The sequence below is a fragment of the Pinus tabuliformis genome, chromosome 2_2 (assembly GCF_031772625.1).
Source record: "Pinus tabuliformis cultivar Carrire ecotype Pingquan chromosome 2_2, CPIR1, whole genome shotgun sequence".
Classification (NCBI taxonomy): domain Eukaryota; kingdom Viridiplantae; phylum Streptophyta; class Pinopsida; order Pinales; family Pinaceae; genus Pinus; species Pinus tabuliformis.
The window spans coordinates 575,930,044-575,938,491 of NC_142300.1; the positions used below are offsets into that span (position 1 = coordinate 575,930,044).

The window sequence follows — 8,448 nt, forward strand, 5'->3', positions numbered from 1 at the left end:
GGTGCAAGAGATCAAAATTACGCTATCAAAAGTTAGAAAACAATGTATAATCATCTCAATCCAAGAAAATACACCAGATCTAAAAATCAAATTGATAACTAAAATTTGCTCAACAAATTTTTGAGGAACAAACAGAATGAATTCAAGTAAAAATTTTAGAAATTGGGAACTAACTATAAATATTCTCTTTAATGGTTTATTATCATTTTCCTATGACGTTCAAAAAATACTGAAATTTGATTTTCTTTAATACAAGTTTTTGCAACGCAAAATATAAATATGCCAATAAATATGTTAATATCAGTTGCATGGAAAAGGACCTACTTCTCTGACTGATCTGAGGAAGTCCTTCTAGAAATTCGACCAGATTTGCTCCTACTTCTGAATCAACATTTTTGCATGACTGCATAGCCACATGTAAATACTTCATTCAGGAAACCTTGGTCACTCCATTATATGACTCTTTTTCATTGATATAATCCATGAGCAGCTAGAAGGTACAATTTGATGGTTCTATTACCATTACACCAGAGTTGAAGAGTGTTGTGTTATTTCCAGTTGTTATCTCTAGCATACCAAAAATAAAATCTATGTTCCTGAGGATAAGTAAGTTTGCATCAATAAAAATTATCTTGTCATAGTCTGTAAGCTGCCAAAGATAGAACTTACTATAGTGCCATTCATTGGATTCACTGGATGCATCATGCTCAACCTGTGGGTTTCTAATCCTTTCAATTTGCCTTTTGGTTTCCACAATCTAGTTTCTAATCCTTTCAATTTGCCTTTGGGTTAGAACCTGTTAGGCGAATGCTCCAATCAACTGTAATCGTTCCACGGATATAAAATTTTTTCCAGTGCAGAATTGTAGCATATGGTTCACGCTTAGGGTTCCCTGAATATAGCCTAGATGTTTATGTAAATGCAAAAAGGAAATCTTTTTAGAGCTGCCAATGCAGCAACAAGTGGAAACATGGTATGATCATGCCATTAGAGAGGGGAAGGAAAAAGAATTCTAGAATCTAACCTTTACTTTTGAGAGGCACTACAAGCTCACAGGATCCAACTGGGAATCTTATCTTTAACTTCAATGCTTTCAAGTGGGGATCATACAACCATGTGGTATTCTCGTGGGCTATAAGATCCTTACAGGTAAAAAGGTTCGACATCAGCCAACATTATGTTATAAGAATCACATGTACTTTGAACCCCTTCATTGTTGCAACCATATTTGCAACTGCTAGTTGCAAATGGAGATGAACAACATATCTCGACCAATTGTTCTCCCATTTCTAACAAGGCAACTTTGCGGAATCCACGTCGAACCATGTAAAAAATTGCCTACTAAAACCGAGATGTTTGCAGTGCATGACCATCCCTGCCCAAAGCCACATTTAGCACAATCGCTTTTCCAACACAAGGAGCATACATGTTTTCAAAATTGACACAATTATTTCAACTTCGACACACAATTATTTCAATTGTGAAGAAAAGGACCATATCCTACAAAAACAAGATGATTTTTCAAAATTATACTTGCAGTGGATTGTCTAATTCCATGGTCTCCTATTTCTACCTTATTCGCTTCACAATGGTGGATTCAAGAGCTCAAATTTTCCTAGAATCCATAAAATCCCATGCCGGTTGCACCAACCATAAATTTTCAAAGCTCTGTAGTATGTCACAATATAGAGCTTTATGTCAAACATTTATTGTTTTGTCATCTTCACAGGTAATAATACACAATTGTTTGTTGGGATGTGAAAAAAGAAGGTCATTTACACAACATGGGCATCAATATTCCAAAAGAAATAATGTCTTAGATGTGAAAAAGTAGTGAATTCACTCAAGCAAACAATACAAGAAATTCAATACATGGAGAAACGAGAAGCATTTTTTTGTAACTTAGGGCTCAATTATCTTTGTAGATAAGTTCAAGTTTATTATAAGAAGGCTCAATTATCTCTGTAACTAAGTTCAGGTTTATTATAAGAAGACTGAATATGCGGGGCCAAATACCCCCATGTGCTGCAGCAAGCCATTACCAACATGGAAGGAATATTTGTTGATTTGGTGAATGATCGATCATTGAATCCTTCGCTTACTACTCCTAACCTATAACTGATTGATCATGAATCCTTAGCTTACTACTCCTAACCTTGGAAAGAATATTAACAAATGTGGGGTCTTATAGCATGAAGGACACTTGCGCAATAGACGAGCCTACATTTTAGGTTGTCTGGTAAATTATCATCCAAAACTAAATGAATTAAATAATATAAAATTATTAATCAATAAATCAAACAATATAAAACCTCTGATTAATTGTTTTTTTGTTATTACTAACTCACCATGCATCAAGCCAATTGTGCAATATAATCTGCATGTATTAAAAGTGTGGTTTAATACTAGGAAAATGGTTCTATAAGCACACGTTAATCATTGCCATTAAAACCAACCTATTTATCCACCGCTAACATTTTAGCCAACACCTGCATACCCTTCGCCATGGGTAAGAGGTCCAGCATCTCTGCAACACGCCCCATCACTGTTAAAGGTCTAGATTACTAAATTGCATGTAAAGCATATGCAAGCACTAAATCCTTCTGCAAAACATTAAGCAAAGGATCATAAATGTCCTCATAGCCCATATTCCAAAAGCATTCAATTTCAGCCCAATCTTGTTTTAGAAGGCCACGTTCACTCAGTTGATTATAACCACCATTAATCAGTGCCATTAAAACCAACCTATTTCTTTGTCGCTAACATTTTGGCCAGCACCTGTGAACCCATTGCCACCAATAAGAAGTCCGGCACATAGGCAACATTCCCCACAACTAGTTAGAGGTCCAGATAACTTGATTATAGGTAAAGCATACGTAACTGCCAAATGTTTTTTAAAAACATTAAGAAAAAGATCACAGATGTCCTCATATTGCAAAAGCATTCAGTTTCTACCCAAAATTGGGTTGAGCTCTACGGTGAGGAAGGTTGGAGGCAGAACTATCCAAGGAAGGTTCAGGAGTGAGGTGTCAGCAGAACGTCGGAGGAGTAAAGCGGTGACCTTGCTGTTGTGCAAGGGTTCTGCACTGAAGAGGTTGTTGGTAGCGATTGTGGTAGCCTAGGGCGAATGAAGAAATGATATTTGCAAGAGGCAGACTCGCAGTGCGTCAAGGGGATTTACGAGCAAGTGAGGCGACAATAGGCAGAGGTGCCTATCATACTTATTGATTGTAAAAGAGTTGTAGACAGAGGTTGTGATACCCTAAATGAGATTTGCAGGAGGCATACGTCAAAGGGGTTTATGAGCAAGTGATGTGGAAATAGGCAGAGGTGCCTATCATACTTATTGACTGTAAAAGAGCTGCAGACATAGGTTGCAATGTCTTCTGTCTGCGATAAGTGTAGATTTCATTGTTCCAAGTCACGACTCATGGGATATCTCATTGTTAATTGTGGAGCTTCCAGATGAATAAATGTGGACTCAAACATCTTATTGGATATCCATGATACCCGATGTTGTGAAGAGAGGTTTGACATAATCAAGTTTTGAATTTTTTTTACCACTGTGTTTGTATGTATCGCAAGACTCTTTTGAGGACTGGTTGATGATGTCTTCAATCTAATAGGGTTGTAGATGCGCAACCTGTGGGCGTGTAACATAGATGCAAAAACTTTGTTGGTTCGATCCCTATCATTGTCATGTTGTGATGTAGTGTTGCGATGCGGTCAATTCGAGCAACGATTATCAGATCACTTTGTTGTTGTTTGATCCCTGTCATTGTGATGAAATGTTGTGATGCGGTTAATTTGAGTAAGGATTATCAGAGGTCTTTGTTGCAGTTCAGAATCAGTGGGAGCTCTATAATTGTGATGCAATGTTGTGATGTGGTTAATTCGAGCAAGTATTATCAGAGGTCTTTGTTTACGTTCAAAGTTGGTGGGAGCACTATAATTAGGTCCGAAGATAAGATTGCAAACCGATTCTTTCTAGCTTGCGGCACTTGTAAATTTAAATTTTATTTGATAGGTAGCAGCAAGGCAGTGACATGGTGGTAGCTAGTAACCGAGAGAGTTGTGCTGAGCGAAGATAGATTTGAATTGGTAGCCATGGCCGATGGCTAACATGCCATGAGACACGCAACCTAACATGCCATGAGACGCACATCCCAACTTGCCATGAGACACTGGGATTGCAACATGCTATGAGACACTGGGTTACAAGTAAGAGCCTGAGACAGGTATTTGTGACAACATTTTATGTTTTACATTAAGAGCCTGAGACAAATATTTGTGACAACATTTTATGTTTTACATTAATACTAGAAGTAATGGACACACATCCCAACTTGCCATGAGACACTGGGATTGCAACATGCTATGAGACAGTGGGTTACAAGTAAGAGCCTGAGACAGGTATTTGTGACAACATTTTATGTTTTACATTAATACTAGAAGTAATGTTAACATTAGGAAAAATGGTTGGACGGTACTTTCTTTAATACAAAGATGGTATATTTTTCTCTATCTCGGGAAGAGGCTAAATAAGATCTCTAATTTTTCAAACCATTCATTAGATAATACAAATTCGTGTTAGTGTTTAATAGGTGTCAGTGTTTAATACAAAGTTGGTATCTGCCTCTCTGCCTTGGGAAGAGGCTAAATAAGATCTCTAATTTACTATTCATTGGCTAATACAAATTCGTGTCAGTGTTTAATAAGTTCAGCAAAAATTGAATACAACATATACACCGAAACTTTCGTTAAAACATTTTTAATCCCTACATGCCGCACATATTCCAATGCATATCGATTACAAGAGTCCCGGACTAATAATATACAAAAATGAATTATTTACATATTATAACTAAATACAATTAATATAAATTAATATGACACTCTAAACTATCATAATTTATATGAAGAACTCATAGTACTATTAGTAGTGATTAAATGAGAAAAATGATATAACTTAAAGGTCATTTTAAATGAATGGAAAATGTTATCATAAAGAACAATCTTTATTAAGAATTCATGATCTTTTTTATCAGTTGGAAAGAGAAAAATTACTTTTCAAATTAATTTGAGGTTAGGTTACTGTCAAGTGAGAATTAGGGAAGAAGGAAGTAGCAAGTCTGTTTCTCAAACAAGGTATGGTCATTATGAATTTGTAGTGATGTTTTTTGGGTCAAAAAATGTGTCAACTATTTTATGTGTCTAACATTGAATGGATTGTTTAGAAATTATCTATACAAAATTGTTACTATATTATTAGATGATTTATTTATTTATTCCAAGGGAAACAAATAAAATAAACCACATTTTGAGTATGGTTCTATAGGTGTTGAGAGAGCATGAATTATATGCTAAGTTGAGAAAATGCACTTTGTATTAAAGACAAATCCACTATTTGGGCCACATTGTCTCAAAGGAGGGCAAAGTAATGGATCTAGAATAGATTCAGACAAGCAAATAGTGGCCAATGCCAAAGAACATTTCAAAGGTAAAATATTTTCTAGAGTTGTATGGTTACTATAGTAGATTCATTGAAGGTTTCTCCAATATTGAAGGATTAAACTTTCATTTCACTACAAACTACAAAGATAATTTTTAATACTTACAAGATTTACTAATTGGTATACTTGTTTAAAAGATTGTAGACCCAAATGAGGATCTTTTTGTGTGCGTAGATGCATGCAAGGAAGGAATTTGTTGATTCCTTTCCCAAAATGGACATGTTATTTGTTATTAATTAATGAATCTCAAATACCATGAAAATAATTTTACAACCCATGACTTGAAGTTTATAGCCATTGTACATGAAATAAAATGTAGATACATTATCTGATGGGATGAACATTTGAGTTGAGGACAAACCACAAAGGTCTAAAATATTTGTTTGAGTAACCTACACTAAATGATAGAGGGTGTATGAGATGTGTGTGGCAACGATTAGTTTTTATATTTCAAAGAAGTATAGTGTTGGAGGTTGTAATAGTAGACTAACAATATGTGCAGGTTAAAGAAGGTTTACAATAAGATAATGTATGCAAGAAATTTAAATATTACAGGATGGAAGAGGATGGAGTCCTCCTGTGCAAGAACAAAGTCCATGTTCCTAATTCTCCATAATTAGGAAAATTGGTACTAAAGGAGAAGCATAACATACCTTATGTTAGACATCTAGTATATCAGAAAATACTTACAACCATAAGAGGCCAATGTTTTAGCTAGGAATGAAGGAGGATGATCCAGATTGGACCATCATATTGTTTGTCTTCCATCTCAGCGCATTCAGAGTGGAAAAAATGGAAGACTCATCTCATGGGGTCGTTTTTACCAGCGGGACCCAGTTTGGAAAAATGAGGTTTGAAACCTTCCGGGACTGTTTTGAAGCATCAAATGACGTTTTTTCGGGGGTAAAAATTTTCTGCTTTTGCACAACACCTTTTCATGCTATTCTACACATAAATATCTTTCCAACGGCACAAGAAGCGCGTCAACCCCCATTATTCATGGAAAATGGGCTAGCCACATGTTTTTGATGTAAAAAAATCTAGAAGAGTCTATATTGTAACTCTAGTTAAGAGTTGATGTAATCAAACTTAACCACTAGTAGGCTATCAGGTTGTGTTATAGTTGAGCCATTAAGAGGAAGAGGCATTCCATTCTTCCGAGATAATTTTGTTCCATAGTTGAGAAAATATAGTCAGGGTATATAGGAGGTAGAGCACACAGAGAGGATCTATGCACTATATCATCCCACGAGCCACAAACATTACCTTTTTGTACCTGTAGCCATATTTTCAGACAAAGAAAGAGAGCGAAGTGACCTCACCTTGTAGTTGGGTTTTCTCTCGAAAGGGTTTCCCAAAGAGAATATATTGTGTCTTATGTGTGTGTGAGCTCATTTTTCCATTCTCTACTTTTATGCATAATTTTCATTCGCATGCATGCAGTAGTTACAGTTAAATCTACAAATCTAGAATTTTAATAAAACTGTAATGGTGTTAAAAAATAGTATTTTAATATATTATTATCAAATCGTTTGTGACGAAATATCCAGTGGAATATCTGCAATAGTTTACAAATCACGGGATGTGGCTGATTACATAGCCAATTTTATGGAATGTCAAAATGTGAAGGATGAGCACAAATATCCTATAAGATTGTAACACCCTCCTCCCACATTTACCCAAGTTAATCGGCCTATTGGGGTAAACATGTGACGAAGAGTTACTATTATATTATTCAACCTCATAGATCACCTTAAGGAAGTGGAATATGCAAACCAAAACCTTACTGACTTCCCTCAGGTTCTACAGGACCCCCAAGGGCTAAACCAAACTTCTAGGTGTCCAAACCTTGAGTTAACTTGTTTTTTCACTGGTCTGAACCCTGAGTCGCATGCACAAGTCTACAAGGGAGAGACTGTAGGCCTCTAGTTGCATGCAAAATCTTGTAATGGAGAGACTGCAGTCTTTTTCAGTGATTTCTGTGCTTGCAACAATGAGATTTGAGCCACTTTTTCAGGGCTAGGATCCAAACCACTTCCCAAAACTTGATGAGACTTTCCAAAACAATAAATGACACAAACACAAAGCTTCTAAAACAAAACTTGATCAAGGAATTTACCTAACCAAGCCTAAACATGCCATACATTTCGTCGAACACATTATGAACATGTAATCTAGAGGCTATAAATGCATATCTGAACATAAAGGTTTTATACTTATATGAAAATCACGAAGAAGGTCTAATGCATTCTCATAATAGCTACAATAAAATATATTAGGTCATGCATTCAATAGCCATTCATTTACCAATGAAAACATGTTAAGAGCCATAACTAAAATCTATCATGAAACCATGCTTATAACCAGCGTATAACCAAAAACATATCAGTTATAGAACAACCATTAAAGCCACATAATAACAAGTACAAATACTCATGAAATACAAGGGGAAAATATCTCTTATTAATATATGAAAAAGTCAACCAAGTTAGGTACTTCCATATACCGTCTAACCATATATTGGGCTGAACCAAAACTTTCTTTCGACTAATCACCCCCGTGCCATATTCCAAGCATGAATGTGGGAATCGCAACAAAACCGACCATGCTTCTCAGGATTTACCGCATATCCCACCAAAAACAGGTCAAGGATTTCCAGGCTCGAAGAGAGCACCTATACAACCAGGATTTACCATATATCTTGCCATATATTGGTCAAGGACTCCTAGGCCCAAAAAATAAACATACACTACCAGGTGTGATGCAGGCAAGTTCCCTCTGTGGACAGAGGAAACCCCTCTAGCCCTAGAGTGGGTCTAGTCACAGCAAAGACAATACCAAAGAAAATTTCCTTAGAAAGTTGATTCCATGAAGGCTTACCTTCAAACCGTCATTCGATGGAGTTCCTGTTGTGTTGCTCTAGCTTTCGTTCTTC

At 36.1% G+C, this 8,448-nt stretch overlaps 1 pseudogene; it reads right to left on the bottom strand.

The window, feature by feature from the left end:
• Positions 1 to 386: 386 nt before the first annotated feature.
• On the bottom strand, positions 387 to 1,166 carry LOC149193975 (UDP-glucuronate:xylan alpha-glucuronosyltransferase 1 pseudogene; annotated as a pseudogene).
• Positions 1,167 to 8,448: the final 7,282 nt, after the last annotated feature.